The following is a 17,566-nucleotide window of genomic DNA, read 5'->3' as shown; positions in this document are numbered from 1 at the left end:
GGTTTGCAGGCCGGCCATGCCCCCTGGCAACACAAGCGGAGGCCCTGGTATCTGGAATTTATTCTCCTTCTACAATTGAAACTTTGTAGCCTGGAGCAGAGCCAAGCCTCCTGCTCGCTCCGTGGCCGGCAGCCATTTCTGTTGGGGTTATAATTGAAACTTTGTAGCTTTAAGCGGGTGAGCCCAGCCAGGGTGTGCAGAAAGGTTTGCTTCCCCTGTTGCCAGCGGCAACCCTGGCCTGCTCTCTCAAGCTCCATTCTGCCGCCATTTGTTTGAATTTGTTTACCTTCTATAATTGAAACTTTGTAACTTGAGTGGAGGCTTAGGCCTGGCAAGGGCAGGCAGAAAGCTTGGCTTCCTCTGTTACCTAGGAAACCTTGCTCTCTGTGGCTGTAGCCATCTTGGTTTGGGTTAATTTGCATGCTCGCTCTGATTGGATGGTGGGCGTGGCTTGTGGGTGTGTCAGAGGTGTGGTCAATTTGCATATTTGTCTATATTAGGTAGGCTGTTGACCTATTTCCTTTCTATTAAAAACTGTTATTGTTTATAATTATGATCCATTGCATGACCTAAATACAAACACATATGTTGTTTTTGAAGTGTTTCCTCTGTATTTGCAAACATCAGAAATTAACCTCCTGGCTCTGTTTTTCAACTTTTTGGATGACAGATTGTGTTATGTGCAGTTCCTTATATTACTACTACAACTAGTCCATGTTAAAATGCAAACTAAGAAAACTAAGAGAAGCTTTTGGGAGAATAGATACACTGCCCAGAGGGGCAATGTGATTCCCTCCCCCTGGGAAAAGTTTGTGAAACCATGTCAGAAAGAGTTCAACTAAGTGAATCCATTGCTGGTGGTGGGAAAGAAAAGGGCTCTCTTTAGTGATCTTCCACCATTTTTGCTTAAAGTGTCTTTCCAGCCTGTAACCATCCTCTTTTCTCTTGAAATTGCCTCTCTGAGCTATTTGGGATGGACCCCTGATTAAACCCCAATATGACCAGGATTGAGGCTTTGCTTATTTACTTGAATATTCTCGTGTTTATACCTTCCTAGTTCCAATAACAAGAGTCATGTTCTTATTAATTCATCCTTAGAACAAGCAATAATCTCCTAGCAGTACTCTATAGTTTATCTCATGTATTTTCAATTTGTCCTCCCTAACACTGCCAGTTCTAAAGTCATGTGTTTCTGCATCACTCCATTTCTCAAATATCAATATGGTGCTCAGTGGCAAACAGATCTCATTTGCCCATTTAACCTAATTTCCTACTACGTTCATTCACCTATTCAACAATATGTATCAATCACCTGCAAGGGCAGCCATTTGCTAAGCACTAGGAACTCAGTGAGGAATATAGATAAGTAAACAGAATGCAGTATCATGGTGATAATAGTGGTATAATAGATATGTATATGGTGCAAAGAAAGCATACAAAAGGAATACCAAATCCAGTCTGGATGGGTTTATCAAAAATTTTTTTCTGGAAGAAATAATACCAAAAAATGAAATCTAAAGAGCAAACAGTTATTAGGTGATGACCAGCAAGGCAATAAATAGTCTTGGGAGTGCAAGGTGTAGGGGCAGTATTGTAGGCAGAAAGAAATATGTGCATGGGCCATTAAGCAGGTGGTGGCAGTGGATATGAAGAAAAGTGGATGAAGATAGGAAGAATCCATGAGACTTGGTAACAGATTGAATGTGGGAAGTGAGAAAGAGGGAGGTGCCAAAAATGACTACAGAGCTCCAGCATGAGCCACTGCATGCCCAGGAGCATCCTGTCATGAGATAGATATAAGTGTTGGATAAGAAGGTCATAAAGTCAAAAACCTTTTGATAAATATGGCATCTAGGGTATAAGTAAAAATATTTTAAAAGTTGGGCTCTTGCAAAGGATGCATCAGTATATTTATAGAAGAATATGCACCAAATAGTTAACATTTTCTAAATCAGTATGGTGATATTTTTACTTTTCTATATCTCCTAAATGTTTGTTATAAATACATATTAATTTATAACATGAAAAATATAGGGTTATTTTCAACAAAGTATATTAATATATATATACCCCTAGCCAGTTTGGCTTAGTGGATAGAGTGTCAGCCTGCGGACTGAAGGGTCCCGGGTTCAATTCCAGTCAAGGGCACATGCCTGGGTTGCAGGATCGATCCCCAGTGGGGGGATGTGCAGGAGGCAGCCAATCAATGATTCTCTCTCATCATTGATGTTTCTATCTCTCTCTCCCTCTCCCTTCCTCTCTGAAATTAATAAAAATATATTTAAATAGATATACATAAATATTGTTAATAAGGCTTTTATGAGATAATAGAATGAGTCAAGGCTATAGCAAAATATAATAATGTTTAAATTTTCTGGGACCCAAATTAAAAAATAAAAGAGTTGATATATTTGTAAAAAATACAAATGAGGTAGCACCATCTGGTATTCAGGACTCCTCTAGTGAAGTGTGGCAAAGCAATATTTCCAGGACCACAATATCTATGCATATGTTCCCTATGGTGTTAACTTCCTCCACACTGAAGAAAGCAGAAGCAAGGCTGATGCTCATGGCCCAACACAGTGCTGAAAAATTAAGGCAAATTTATTTTTCATAAAGATCATATTTAAATTTGTTTACTTCCACCCCAGGCTTTCTGGCTCATATCAGTCAAGTTATTTTACCATTAGAGGCATGAATGTATTTTTTAATGTATTCATTACTTTTTGCCTTTATCTCAAAGAGCTTGAGGGCATTATTCTGTCTACCATGGGAAGTATTTTGGACTTCACAAGAGTGAGAGAAAAAAACTAGTATTCTGTTAATCCACTAACTTCAGGGAGTTTGTCTTCTATGAGCTGATATTTAACTAACGGTCTATGTAAATGCAACAGTAAACATTTTTCATTAGCTAAATTGTAATTAGGACCATAACCATACCTTACTTAATTTTGTTACTAAAAAATTACCCTACACAACAACATGTAATATTCTAAAAATGTTTGCTAATTATGATAAGAGAATCATGTTAACAATAGCTGAATACACTAGGAGTAGGTCAAAATTTATTTTAGCTTATAGTTTCAACCTTTACCCATCTTAAAGCATAAGCCAGAACTTTTAACTCCTAAGAGAAAAATGGCTAATTTACATGTTATCTTTCTTTGCCTGAATGGTTTATGGTAAAGGTGCTGTCATAAAAAAGGAACAAAGATATACAAATATACAGGTGAAACCAATAACATGGACAAGGTCTAAGCAATCCCATACTTAAGGTTTTGTTTCTCTCGTTCATAAATGTAGGACTACAATTGCATTTCATAAATGCAATTATTACTTTGAGGTGAAGTCAACTTCAGTGTCCACAGATTTTACTTTCTATTGGAATCATGATCAGGTTATCACCAAATGTTTGTGTGGGTTTTTTTTATCAGAAATAAAAACACTAAAACCTGCTGTAGGGTCATGTTTCCTCTAGGCATTCATTACCAGCAAATGTCTTGTTACTCTAATGACTGTTCACTGGGGGAAAATTTTAATGTGCTTTCATGCTTTCCAAGTTAGAAAAAGAATCAGACCTTAATGTGAATGCATTTTTAACATTTTTTCGTGCTTTAGGGAAGCTGCTTTTAGGAAAGAAATGTAATGAATGTTTTTAATCATACTAAAATTGCATGTTCAGAGCCTGTGGCTTAATTCAACTTTTCAATGGCAACAAAATAGAAAAGACTAAGTACGTTAATCAGCGAGGGCTCCTCCTTTCTCAACATGGCTACCTGTTGTTTAAATATATATGAAAGCTAAAACTCAATTAGGGCAATAGAAACAAGTAAGCCTTCCTGGTTAATTTTCACAATCTTCTTTTATTCCACATAGCTCTACATGGATCATCGCCACTCTTCTGAGAACTCCTGACCCCACCCTCCAAGCTGTTCCCATCCTCCAAATATACCTCCCCCTGTTTCACATATACATTCCCTTTCCCTTTTTCCTGGTTTTGTTCTTATGTGTCCTTCAGGTTTTCAATAAATTCTTAACGTCATTGATGAAAATGTCACTGCTGAGAAGATTTAAGTCCCACTGTTTTACTCAGACCTTTAACTGCAAAGTAAACAACCTGCTTTCAATAAGTTTGTCCTCAGATTTAAGCTGAACAGAGGTCAAAGAATAATTTCTGTCGCATTTTTTCCTTGATTTGAATCATATTCTTAGAGATTTCATCTCAATATCTCCCTGAGGATGCTCCAATCGCCTCACCATCTCCACATCTCACTGATTTCTAAAGTACTGCAGCAAACCTCAGATATTCTAACACCTTTCTCTTCTCAGTCTAGAAGATAGCATGCACCAACGGGAGACAGAGCTGAAGACTATAAAAAGGAAAGTGATAAGGGCTTCTACACACCATAAAAAATTGATCTGTAAATGCTGACTCATTCTTGAGAAGGCAAGAGTGGATACAGAAAATAAGTCATCTGAGACAGGGTTTGTCCCCACATACACCTACCATGACCATAAAAATCTGCACCACTTCCCAACTGATACCCTTAATAATGAAATACTTAATCATTATCATGTTCTACCATTGAATTATGCTTCAGAATATACATAAGAAGTCATATTATAGCACCATCTCAGTTTTCAATTTAATTTTATTTTTTCCCTAAACATTTTAGTGTAGGAATCAACATGTGAACATTACATTTAGGTCATAAAATTCAGGTGACAAATATAAGATAAATATCAAATAATATCATACATCTGGTTTAATGGAAAAGATAACAGTTGTGACAGTCATGTTTAAAATCTTGGTTAAGTAAAGAGAGAAATTGGCAGGGGTGTCAAAAGGGGATGAAAAGATTTAACAGTTCACATAACCCTTAGCCCTTCTGAGAAACTATGCATGGGAAATATGTGACTAATTTTCTGTAATATGGTGACTTCAGTCCTTCAGTGATCATTCTGTTCATGCTTTTTGAGCACTAAAAACCAAATTCAAAGTCTGCTCAACAAGTTAATAATACTATGAATCCCTTATGATGCTAAGTGAAATAAGCCAGTCAGAGAAAGACAAATACCATATGATCTCACTTACATGTGAAATCTAATGAACAAAATAATTTAACAAACAAAATAGACATAGAAGCAGCTGGGCGGCTGCGGTCTTTCTCCTTCTAATTTGCATATTATCTCCTGATTGGCTGGTGGGCGTAGCGGAGTGATCGTTAATTTGCATGTTTCTCTTTTATTAGTGAAGATATGCAAGTTTAAATTTGGAAAGTCCAAGATAAAGCATATTTGCTTTCATACTTACTTTTAGATACAACTGAGACTACACTACTGTACACCATCAGCAGTGCTGTACACAGTTAATTCTAGTGACCATATTTTATATTTGTTGGTTACCAACTGCACAAATGTTATGCCCCAAAAGAAATCTATCAATCCAGCAAAATGGTTACATTTAATTTCTTCTAAAAATGGAAAAACTAAATTTAAGGAAGAATAGGCTTTCCTTGATATTTCATTTTCAAATTATTGATACAAATGTACCAAAAGAAATAATATATATTTTGTCCAGCATCAAATAATCTGCAGAAAGTTTCCAAGATAGCCACATTTCTTGTTCAACTTCCAAAAATAAAGACTTTCTAACTGAAATCATTTACATTCCTAGCTCTCTAAAGTAAACATTAAAAAACGAAGTACAAAAAAAAATGATCTCTTGGCTTCTGAATAGCCAGCTTAGTTACATAAAGTATTTTCTGTTCCAACACTTTCTCAAATTCAAAAGATATTTACTTCCTAAGAACCTGGCAAGCAGTCTTGTTTCAAACCAGTCAGTCCGTTTCCATGGCAACACTGCAGGATACCTTGGCTACCTTTAGTCGCATCAGTTGACTGGAATTTCTCAGTCTTCTTTATATCTTGAGCTTGGACTGCTCTATACACCAAACAAACAAAAACATCTGTTACTTTAATACACAAACTCCCATCAGAACGCCTGTATTTGAGAGGTGCACGTGCCTTCACAGGGTCCTCGAGGTAGAGTTTCTCTGCTGTCCCACTAATTCGCAGGTCGAGTACTGCAGCAGCGTGGGCCTTGGCAGAGTGGGAGAGGGAGGCAAGAGCTGAGCTACCGGGCCCACCCGGACAGAGCTGAGCTACCGGGCCCACCCACCTACCTATCTCCTGCCCTAAGTTTTCCATTTTAAAAAGCTCACAAACCAGATTCTTTAAACTTAAATGGAAGACTGATGCAATCAACTGGGTAATTTGTGTAAAATCCACTTGCCTCAATTCTAGTAATTTTGGGTAGTCCTCTTACCTCTCCACCACTTCTTTTGGGTCTCTGTAGCATCCATTTCCTAGTCCACTTCATGTAAAGGAAAGGTACCATGCAAACGTCCTGGATGGAGGCACCGTGAAGGCAGGCCAAGGCATCCCTGTAGCTGCACCAGCAGTTCTGCTTGAGTCAGACTCTTTGGATCCCCATCTGAGCAGTGTTCTCGCTGCTGTATCTGCACCCTGGGATAATGTGACAAAGTAGCTTCAATAATACTTGGCAAAAATTTAAATATAGCAGTTACAAAGTAGCTCCAACAACTTCTAAAACTCTCTTTAGATCGTTTCTTTTGTCTTTGCATCTGTAAACTCCCCCCTCTCAAGAAGTATCCCTAAGGATGTAAGACAGTAGACTTTATTCTAAGAATTTTAGAATTATTCACTAAGAGGTGTGATTAAGGTGTAAAAATATTACTATCCAAACTAATTGGAGGGAGTTATGGTCTACTTTAGTTCTATGATATGAAGCTGTTCTCAGTCAGTTTTATTAGAAACATAAATTCTATTATATTCTAAATTCAATTGCACAATCCCACAGCAAAGAACTGGGTAATCCATGTAGGTCTTCAATTTTCTTGCTAAGATCCAAAGTTTTGCTTATTTCGAGTTATGAAATATGAATTATTTCAGTGAATCAACCTCTAATTTCAAGGAGATTTGAGGAACAGCTCTTTAATTAGTCTTTATCATGCTTGCTTAAACCTTGCCAGCCATCTCTCTCTGAGTAAATTAAAGTGAGAGGAGAAAGAATCTGAAAGACCTGCCATAACACAGCTGGCTACTTGACAGATAAATCTTCATTAGATCCATCATTCTGAGGAATGACATAATTTTAGTTCCAAGCACTAAGTGTGCTCAGAAAGTTATAAGGCAGTGTAAAGATAAGTCAGAATAATAATTTGTGTGTTTGAATAGACTATCTAGGTAAACATTTACATCTGATAAGTAATGCATACTATCATTTATTTCAATACATTTCCAGCCTTGAAAATATTTCTTACCCAAGCAAATATTCAGCTTTTCTATATTTTTAATTATTAGCAATACAAAGCATATTAACTTTTACTACTGTTGAGTATTCTTTAATTACTATTATAAGTTTTCAGCCACAATTCACAAAACAAACATGTAAAAATCAGGCCTTACCAGTTCCAGAGTGTCAGTTTAAAAAGTAATTTTTCATTTCATTTTAGCCATCGGAAAACACTAGGAACAGAAAAAGACACCAAAATAAATGTATTGACAAATACTTCTATTCTATGACTCATAGAAGGAGTACCTAACATTATGTACTCCCAGACACTGTGCAAAGTACTTCACATGGATTATCTGAATTAATCCTCATTAAAAACTAAAGGTGTTCTATATTATTCCCATTTTATCAATGAGGAAACGGGCTCAGAGAGGTAAAGTAACTTGCTCAAGCCACATAGTTAGTTAAAAACTGGCCTATAGTTTAAGTCTAGATTTATCTGAACAAAGTACTCAATTACCATGTTTCCTCTATGTGCAGACACAGGCCTACCTGCAAACTGCCATGTTATTCCTGCTCATGTGTTGAGGCAGAGCTGGTTTGCACCACTGTTCAATGCATAATGCTGATGTTGGTAATTGTCTACTCAGGGACTACATTTCTAACCCCCTTACATCTAGGTGAGTCTATAATACAGACAGGTTGTTTCCAAGGGAATATGGGCAGGACTCACCTGTGCCACTTTCAGACTAGGCCATGAAAACCTCCCCAGATATGCTCCTTTCAGCTGCCATCCCATCTTCCATTTGATGTCAACTGGGGTTGCAAGATAAAATACAAGACACCCAGTTAAACTTGAATTTCATAAAAACAACAAACAATGTTTTAGCATACGTACACCCCATGAAATATTTGGGACATACTTATACTTATCGGGGCATTGATATTTCGTTGCCAGACTTAGCAAGTAAAATACATCAAAAATGTGAATGTCTCAAATATTGCGTGGGCCATGCTGACATTTAGAAGTTGTTTGTCTGAAATTCAAATGTAACTGCTCTCTGTTGGTTTACACAATGGCCCCTGTACACGGAGGGCATGGAGAGACTGAAGAAAGACACAGAACACTCCAGATTGGTAGGTGGCAGGTTTAATGAGCAAGGCAACTTATGAGGCTTGCCTTCAGCACCCCAAGACAAGAAGATTTCTGCACCCACCTGTCATAATCTTAAAGTTGATAAAGAGGCCTTAACTGGGTTCAGTCGTGCATGCTGTCCAGATGTTCTCAACAACACATTGCTCTCTCAAGGCAGCACCCTTGAAAACGGCTCCCACTGTGGGAACAGTGGGCAGAACAGTACATTCCAAGGACAGGAGACGGAGGTGAAGATCCTTCTATGCCTGGGTCCAGCTCATGGGTCAACCAGTGAGCATGTCCTCTTGATGACCTCCTCCAACAGTGTCCAGTATTACTTACTAAATCTGGCAGCCCAAATGTCAGCACCTCCAGTAATCTCAGAACCAGACACATGTTGAAGGTGGCAAACAGCATGGTTCTGATAACTGCAACCTGGGGCACCTCCTCCTTTGAGCTTTATATAAATGAAAAATAAAGTTATACTGTGTTGCTAAGCCATCAGAAAGCATTAGGAACAGAAAAACACACAAAGTAAATGTACTGAGTAGTTAGCTCACTAACTTAGCTCACTAAGATTGTGGGCTAACTAATACAATACAAACAATACTAGTATGACTAATTCTAATACAAGTGCCAAGAATTTACCATTCAGGCCCCACAGGAGGCAGCATAGAGAATAGAAATTACTTGGGTCTGGAGTCACACCAGCATATCCTAAGTTCAAATTTCTGCTGCATTACCTCGTAGCTTTGTGGCTTTAATTTTCTAGCTTCAGTTTCTTCATATATATAATGGTAAAGCCAATGGTTTCCTGAGAAGATAAAAATTAAATAATATATGCAAAAAATCTAGAATAATATTTGGCACATAATATATCTATTATTGTTTTTATTGTTTAAAAACTAAGCTAATTTTACATTTTTAAATACTTATTGAGCCCTAGCTGGTTTGTCTCAGTGGATAGAGCGTCGGCCTGCGGACTGAAGGGTCCCAGATTCGATTCTGGTCAAAGGCACATGCCTGGATTGCAGGCTCAATCCCCAGTAGGGGGCGTGCAGGAGACAACCAATCAATGATTCTCTCATTATTGATGTTTCTATCTCTCTCTCCTTCTCCCTTCCTCTCTGAAATCAATAAAAATATATTAAAAATGATTTATTGAGATGCAAAATGATGAATTATATGCCTTTATAATTAGTTTATTTTATGCTTTTTAATTAATTATTAAATCTGTAAGATAATTTATAATTAGCTATTTTTTTTATCACTGTCTTTGAACTCAATAATTGGCTTTCCTGACTTTTAAACTAAGATCAATCATTTTCCTGAGGTTTCCCATTGCACTAGCACTTGGAACTAAATGGAACCAATTTCTGTTCACAGTTCTCAACGCAAAGCCCACAAGGCACTCTGGACAAAATCTGACATCTGACTTTCCTCCTATTACTGAGCACAACTCAAATTGATCAGCTTACCAAGTAGAATTTGAAAGTCACTTTCATTTAAAATTAAATAACCATCAAATCACCCTATTACTATTAAAAGCCAGGATGCTCACCAACACAAATCCCAATGGTGAGCTCCCTATACTTTCAGAACCTGACTTCCCCTAAAGCACAAAATGTTGGGCCTCTTTCAGACTTAGACAGCTGGCTCTCTAACAGGAAAATCGAAGCCCAATTTGAAATCACTTTTTAAAATAGTATTTGTTTTAACAACATTTTATTCAAATTTTTTAAATCTTGAAGGTGATCAAAATTAAGCTATGTTTTCAGAAGTAAAACTGTTCCCATAAATCTCATCTCAGAGAAAGAACTAAAAATGAAAACAAATTCCTGATCTTTTACTGGTTTGGAATTAATCACTTTGTGCCAGTTTCTAACTTCAGTTACACACCATAAAAACCAACAGCTTAAGGAAGGGGCTTAACCTGAAGTGTATGAACCTCCTGAAGTTGTAGACAAAAGTCTGTGTTCATGCATACTTATGCTTTTCTCAGATTCCAAAGGGAATTCATAGGATTTATGTCACTGAAAGCAATAATGGCATGCTTCAATTTCTACTTTTAAAAAAATCAATAAAGTTATTAACATTAACAAAATCACATCTTGAGAGTCTCTAAGTATGACGCGAGGAGAGTGGGTAACAGCAGTGGAGATCAAAGAGCACATGCATAATGCAGTTTCCCACACAGCTGAGCATGGCCAGCTGCCAGAGTGCGTGTGGCAGCTAAACAGTTGTGGAGTACCTTTATTTTCGGTAGTCAACTGCTTAATTGACACCCATAATGGACTACTGGTTATCTCCAGCACTTAAAGGAACATGAACATTAACACCCAATTTAAAGAGGAGCATAGGAGACTTGACTTGGGGTGGTAAACACACAATACAATATACAGATGATGTATTGTAGAATTGTGTACCTGAAATCTATATAATTTTGTTAACCAATGTCACCCCAACAAATTCAATAAAAAGTAAATAAAAATAATTTAACTTAAAAAAAGAGAAGCATCCAAGTGATAATAACTCTCAAATTTTACCTAAAAAATATCTTTTCCAGAATTCTAAATTGCATTCATCTGTACAAATTCTTATGTAGCACCTCAAGATATCTCCAATACTTTAAAAATGAAGTTAAGAAGATGAAATAGAGTAACAATTAGATTAAGTTTGGCTTTCTAATTAATGGGAAATAAAGGTTATCCATACCTGTAAAGTATTACAGGGAAGGGCTCACCAAATAGCAGGCAGAAAATGTTTGTGTCAAATCATATGGAAGCAAAACACACACGAAGATACAAAACAAAGCAACTGCTTTTTATTTAAAGTACAAAATGTGAGAACTCCAAACATACATTTTTTAAAAAAAAATATGCATTTTTTTTTCCCATTTTAAATACCTCCAAATAATGTGGTAAGGCATATGTCTGCCATTTGCTCTCTTTTCTCTCTCTCTCTCTCTCTCTCTCTCTCTCTCTCTCTCTCTCTATCTCTCTCTCTCTCTCTCTCTCTCTCTCTCTCTCTCTCTCTCTCTCTCTTTGTTCTATTCTTACAACTTTTAGAAAAGTTTAAAACTTATTCAAATTTTTAAAAATTAACCTATATTTAAATATCTATTTTATTCTAAAAATTAAACACAAAATAATGTCATTTTTATGTTATTTCTTGAAAAACCTTACTGTTATCAATTTAAGTAAACAGTGTATATTTCTTACTAAATACATCTAAATACTTTTTTAAAAATTCATTTTTAGAGAGAGAGAAAGGGAGAGAGAGAAAAAAAAATCAATGGGAGAGTTTGCCTCCTGCACATACCCTGGCTGGGAATCAAACCCTCCCCTCCCCCTCGCCCCCCACCCCCCACCTGTTGGTGTATGGGTGGACACTCCAACTAACTAAGCCACATCAGCCAGGGCTATATTGCAATGATTTTAGATAATTATATGTATATGTATTACATTAAGGATACTGCAATCTTTGCCCTATCCTGTTTGGCTCAGTGGATAGAGCATCGGCCTGCAGACTGAAGGGTCCCAGTTCCATTCTGGTCACGGGCACATGCCCGGGTTGCAGGCTTGATCCCCAGTAAGGGTATGCAGGAGGCAGCCGATCAATGATTCTCTCCCATCATTGATGTTTCTATCTCTCTCTCTCCCTCTCCCTTTCTCTCTGAAATCAATAAAAATATATTTTCAAAAAAAATACTGCAATCTTTAATAATCTTATCTAAAATAAGATCTTTTAAACTTCACATTTACTACTTCTATAACTTTCAATAATGATGGAATGTAGTAATGAGATTTTATATTACCATGAAAGGAGTTGGGGTATCAAAAAGGTTCCCAAATGCCCAAACTCCATTGTGTTCATCATCAATCAACTACAGGATAGATCAAGCTCCAGCAGAGAAACTTGTATCTCTCAGAGCAAAGCATACAAAGGTGGATTTGGAGCCAAAAAAAAAAAAAACATAGCTTCACAACTGTTATAATTGGAAGCTATAATCTGCAGTTTCCCAATGAACACAATTGTTCCATTTTTTCCAATGAATGAGTTTAGTAGGCAGATGGTTATATTGGTCCAAGGTTGAAAGGCAGGTTCAATAGAAAACAGAAAGCAAGGGAGTTGAAAGTTCTGGGGAGAGAGGAGAAACCAAGATGGCGGCATAGGAAAGTTCTGGGGAGAGAGTAATTTTAACTATTCACTGGATAGGGTAGGTCCTAGATAGATTTTTTTAATGGAGAGAAACCAGGTGAGGAATGATAGATGGAGGGGAAAACTAGAAGGACAGGGGCAGAAATATTGGGAATTTAGGGAGGGAGGAAATTTTGTGGTTGTGTGTACAAAGTGGGATTATGGTTGTTAGTTGTTTGAGGGTAGAGAATGATTGATAAGAGACTTTGTAAGATACTGAGGAGGTCTGGACGTGAAGGTCATTATATAAAGAACTAGAGGCCCAGTGCATGAAAATTCATGCACTGGAAGAGGGTTTCTCAGCCCAGCCTGCCCACTCTCATAGTCCGGGAGCCCTCAGGGGTGGAAGGCAACCCAGTGATCAGGGGAAGGTGACACCCCATCACACCTCTGTTGCTACCACTGCTGGCAGCACAAGCCTCAGCTGGCCCTGGTTACCTGAGCCTCAGGCAGCCCTGGGAGGCTGGGCAGCTGCCATCTGAGGTTTGCCTGTGCCTCGGACCAGCCCTGGGCAGCTGGGCAGCCACCATCTGAGACTTGCCTGTGCTTCGGGCCAGCCCTGGGCGGCTGGGGGGCTGAGGGGACTGGGGTACTCTGGATGCAGGCATCCCAGCAGGGCTGAAGGGACTGGGCACCACCCTCTTGTGTTGGTGCCACCATCTTTGAGGGCAGGTCAGTCAATTAGCATATTCCCTCCTTATTGGCTGTGGGAGCTGTCATTTTGAGGGTGGGGCAGTTAATTAGCATATTCACTCGTTATTGGCTGTGGGTGCTGCCATCTTTGTGATGGCATGAGGGTCAATTAGCATATTCCCTCTTTTTAGATAGGATGTCAAAAAAAAAATTACAAATTAGGGAGTTGGAAGGATTGTCCAGATGTATATATAACATAACCAGAGTGACAAGAGTTAGTGGTAGAAGGATTATTGTAATCCAGGTGCCAGCATTCTTAATGAATTCTGGGGTTAATCAGAATACATTGTTTAAAGGGGGACTTTTGAGGTTTAAATAGCAAGGCTTCAGGCCCAGGTTCTTTGACTTACTAGCTGATCTTGGACAAATTATTTATTTCCTCGATATATTTCCCCTTATCTGTAAAATGTCATTAATATAATTTTATAGGATTTTTCTAATGATTAAAGAAACCTATTTAAAGAAACTTGCAACCATGTTTGAATAGAGGAACCTGAGTTTCTCTGTGCCCTTTCATTTCTGCTTTCACACCTAAGCTCATTTATTTCTTGTAACGCCTTGACAGTGCACCCAGTAGTTGTCAACACACTTTACTAACATTCTGCTTTCTAACCTCTCACCATAAAGTAACAAATTCATTGAACACATCTGCCTCCCAAGTTCTTCTTACCAAGTGTTTTACCAAATGTGTCAGGTAGATCTTTATTTTTCAGCCTCCAGGCTCTATATTCTCACTGCCCACTGCGTAATCCTAAATTAATATACATATTTTAGATGTTTTTATGGCACACTCTACTTCCAGATGCGAAATTCTATTACGGTCAGGATATTGAATGCTCTTGCTAGCATTAAATATTCTGAGCATAGTTGAAAGTGTTGGAAGAGAGAAAGGAAGGAAGAAAGAACAAACCTGAAGGAAAAGAAGAGGTGACACAGTGGGTTTACATTCCGGGCAGGAGTGTAATTAACTAGGCTCAAGTTCCTCTTGGAGTCTGAGGACAAACGAACTCATTGGGTGTTGACACTCATGGGGCTTTAGATGCTGTTTTCTTTGATGGCTAAGATGTTTCACTTATCAGAATTCTGGTTTCATTTCCTCTCTGCGTCCTTCAACTTTGAACTTTTGAAGTCAGACCAGCTGCAGCACTTCTGAGCCCTATCCAAGTCTGGACGCCCAAGCCATTTTGAGAAGTGTACAAGATTCACAAAAAAGAGGGTGAAACTGATCTCTACCAGATAAAACCTAGAATTGAGTTTTATCATAAATAAATTATTGCTTGAAAGGAAACAGAAAATGTGTTCCAGAATTATGCCTTTCAGCAAAGTTTCCTAATTCTACCATAAGATATTAAAATTGGTTCCTTAAATTTTCAAAAAATAAGAGTATTATTGTCATCCATATTACATAATCACCATCTCCACCTATTGTTTTCATGGTCATCATCATCACCATTCTCTCTCTCCCCCTCTTTCTCATCATTAAATATTTTGAGTATGTACTGTCCGCAGGACATTGTGCTAAGTGGTGGGCTTGCCTAAGCACATAGGTGCAGTGTGAGGCAAAACTCTCGTTAGTCCCCCTGGGATGTACTGCTACTGAGAAGTGTTGGTAAATAGTCTTTTTCTTTATTTATTTTAAAGCCTGTGTGCTCAAGAAGTGTTGACAGCAGATTCTCCATCCCACCCCAGGCCCAACTCACTATGTTATATTGGGTCAGGTAATATTTCTGCATTAGTTTCCAGGGTCACTATGTCACTATTAAATTGAGCTCTCCCAATCCCCCAAAGTTAGAATCAGGAGGGAAGGAAGGAAGGAAGGAAGGAAGGAAGGAAGGAAGGAAGGAAGGAAGGAAGGAAGGAAGGAAGGAAGGAAGGAAAGGAGGGAGGGAGGGAGGGAGGGAGGGAGGGAGGGAGGGAGGGAGGGAGGGAGGGAGGAGATCTAATATACTGTATGTGTTCAGAAAAATAAGAGATTGCTTTCAAATTAGAAAAATGATTAGGTTTCAAATTATGAATAAAAGGCTCACAATTTACCAGGCCCACAAATTCCTTAGAACCCCTGAATATATTAACTCTTGAGAAGAATAAACATTAAATATACACATACACACACATATATACCACAACTTGTGTGGCTCTGTTCAAAGACACTTTAAAGCCATTTACATTATTAGTGCTAATTTAGCTTTCTTTACATTGAACCTAAATAACCAAAATCTGCCTCTTTGTCACTTCTATTTATCTGCTTTTACCCAAAGAGATAGGGCAAATCTCATCCCTGAAGTCTTAAGTCAGTTGTTGTAACTCCCATAAATCTGTTCTCGGAGATGAACCACCCAGGTTCCTTCTACTCTTCCTTGACTGATAGGACTTCAGTTCTCTTGGCTGCTTTTCTCCGAAGTATTCCATTTTGTCCACATCTAAGTCAACACTCCTGACAACAGAGAGCCCATGCAGAAAGGACTAGCACTCTCAAAAACAGATATGGTACTGCCAGTATTACCTCCAAGGATGGTATTATTCTTTGCTTCTTTTTGAAATTTGCAGCTGGAGATGCAGTTTTGCATTTGCTATGAAAATTGTCACCCCAGCCACACAAAGTTCTGTGCCTGGTGAGTCTGCCAGTGGCTATTTCTCAGCATTTTCAGCTACCTCCTGTTGCTCAAAGCTGCGCTGCAGTGCATTTAGAGTGATGGGTTAGATCATGGAGTTCATAGTTATGTTCTGCAAATAAAGTATTGTTATGGCTGTTTAAACTTTTACAAAGGAAATGCTCTCCAGCTGCTCTTCTTTGCCTGAATTCATTAGCTTCGCTGAAGATGTTTTATCTCAGGAGCTCATTCTCTGAGGTATGCGGGATTAGTCTCTACAGTGCTGTTACATCTCATATGTTAGGTCAGAATTTTATTGCTTGGGGCTGTTAGAAGATTTAGAAAGTAAAATATTATGATTTTTTGGAACAATGGCAAGAATCAAACAGAAAATTCATTGTCTATAACTGAATTAAGAGACAACATACAAACGAGCAAGATGACAATATTGAATCAATATCTCACCATATCATTTTATGTGCCACAGTCTATTCTAAATGCATTTTTATCTATCATCTCATCCAATCCTCAGAATAACCCTATGAGATGGGTATTACTATTATGTGCATTTTCCAGATGAGTAAATGGAAGCCCAGAGAACTTCAAAAGGTGCCCTGTGTCACACAGCTAGTGAATGACAAAATTAAAATTTGAACCAAGCTCTGTTAAACCCATACCACTACTTCCTGGTTCCCATTAGTTCTAGTCAAAGGCATTCTGGCTGAAAACCTACTGATAGGGAGCATATGGAGTGTGTGAAAACAGACTTCAGAGATGCCCAGCAGGAGTGTCCGCTGGTACAAGCTTTCCAAGAGTAATTTGGTACTCTCCATCAAAAGCCTTACAGTTTAACTTAGGGAAATGGAACAAATTTTGTAACATACATGTTCAGCAAGGTCAATAGAGGCAATGGAAATAATAGCAAAACATAAAAATTACCTACTATTCAACTTAAGGGATTTGGTATATAAATGATGGTACATTATTCAGTATGGTTATTGTATAGTCATTAAGAATTATGATTTAGATGTCTATAGACATAAAAGGTAGATACCATTTACTGAAAATGCATGTGATTACAAAACAGAATCTATAATATCATATGATTTATAAACATGTACACATACACTTACATATATATATATATATATATATATATATATACTCTCATTTTTAAAAGCTCAGAAGGATATATACTAAAATGATATAAAAACGCTTCTGTGTAGTTATATTAACAGTTGTTTTTTCATTATAATCATGGTATTTTTTCTCTTTTCTACATTTAATATGTATTTTTTAAATTGTTTATTGTTTAAAGTATTACATATAGTATTATATATGTCTCCTTTTTCCCCCATTAACCTCTCCCCGGCCACCCCCACACCCTCACAGCACATGCCCTCACCCCCCTAGTTTTCTGTGTCCATTGGTTATGCTTATATGTATGCATACAAGCCCTTTGGTTGATCTCTTACCCCCCGACACACACATACCCTCCCCTGCCTTCCCTCTGAAGTTTGATGGTCTGTTTGATGCTTCTCTGTCTCTGGGTCTATTTTTGTTAATCAGTTTATGTTGTTCATTATATTCCACAAATGAGTGAGATCATGTGATATTTGTCTTTTTCCA

Source organism: Cnephaeus nilssonii, assembly GCF_951640355.1.
Source record: "Cnephaeus nilssonii genome assembly, chromosome: 4".
NCBI classification, from domain to species: domain Eukaryota; kingdom Metazoa; phylum Chordata; class Mammalia; order Chiroptera; family Vespertilionidae; genus Cnephaeus; species Cnephaeus nilssonii.
This window is presented reverse-complemented; position numbering follows the sequence as displayed.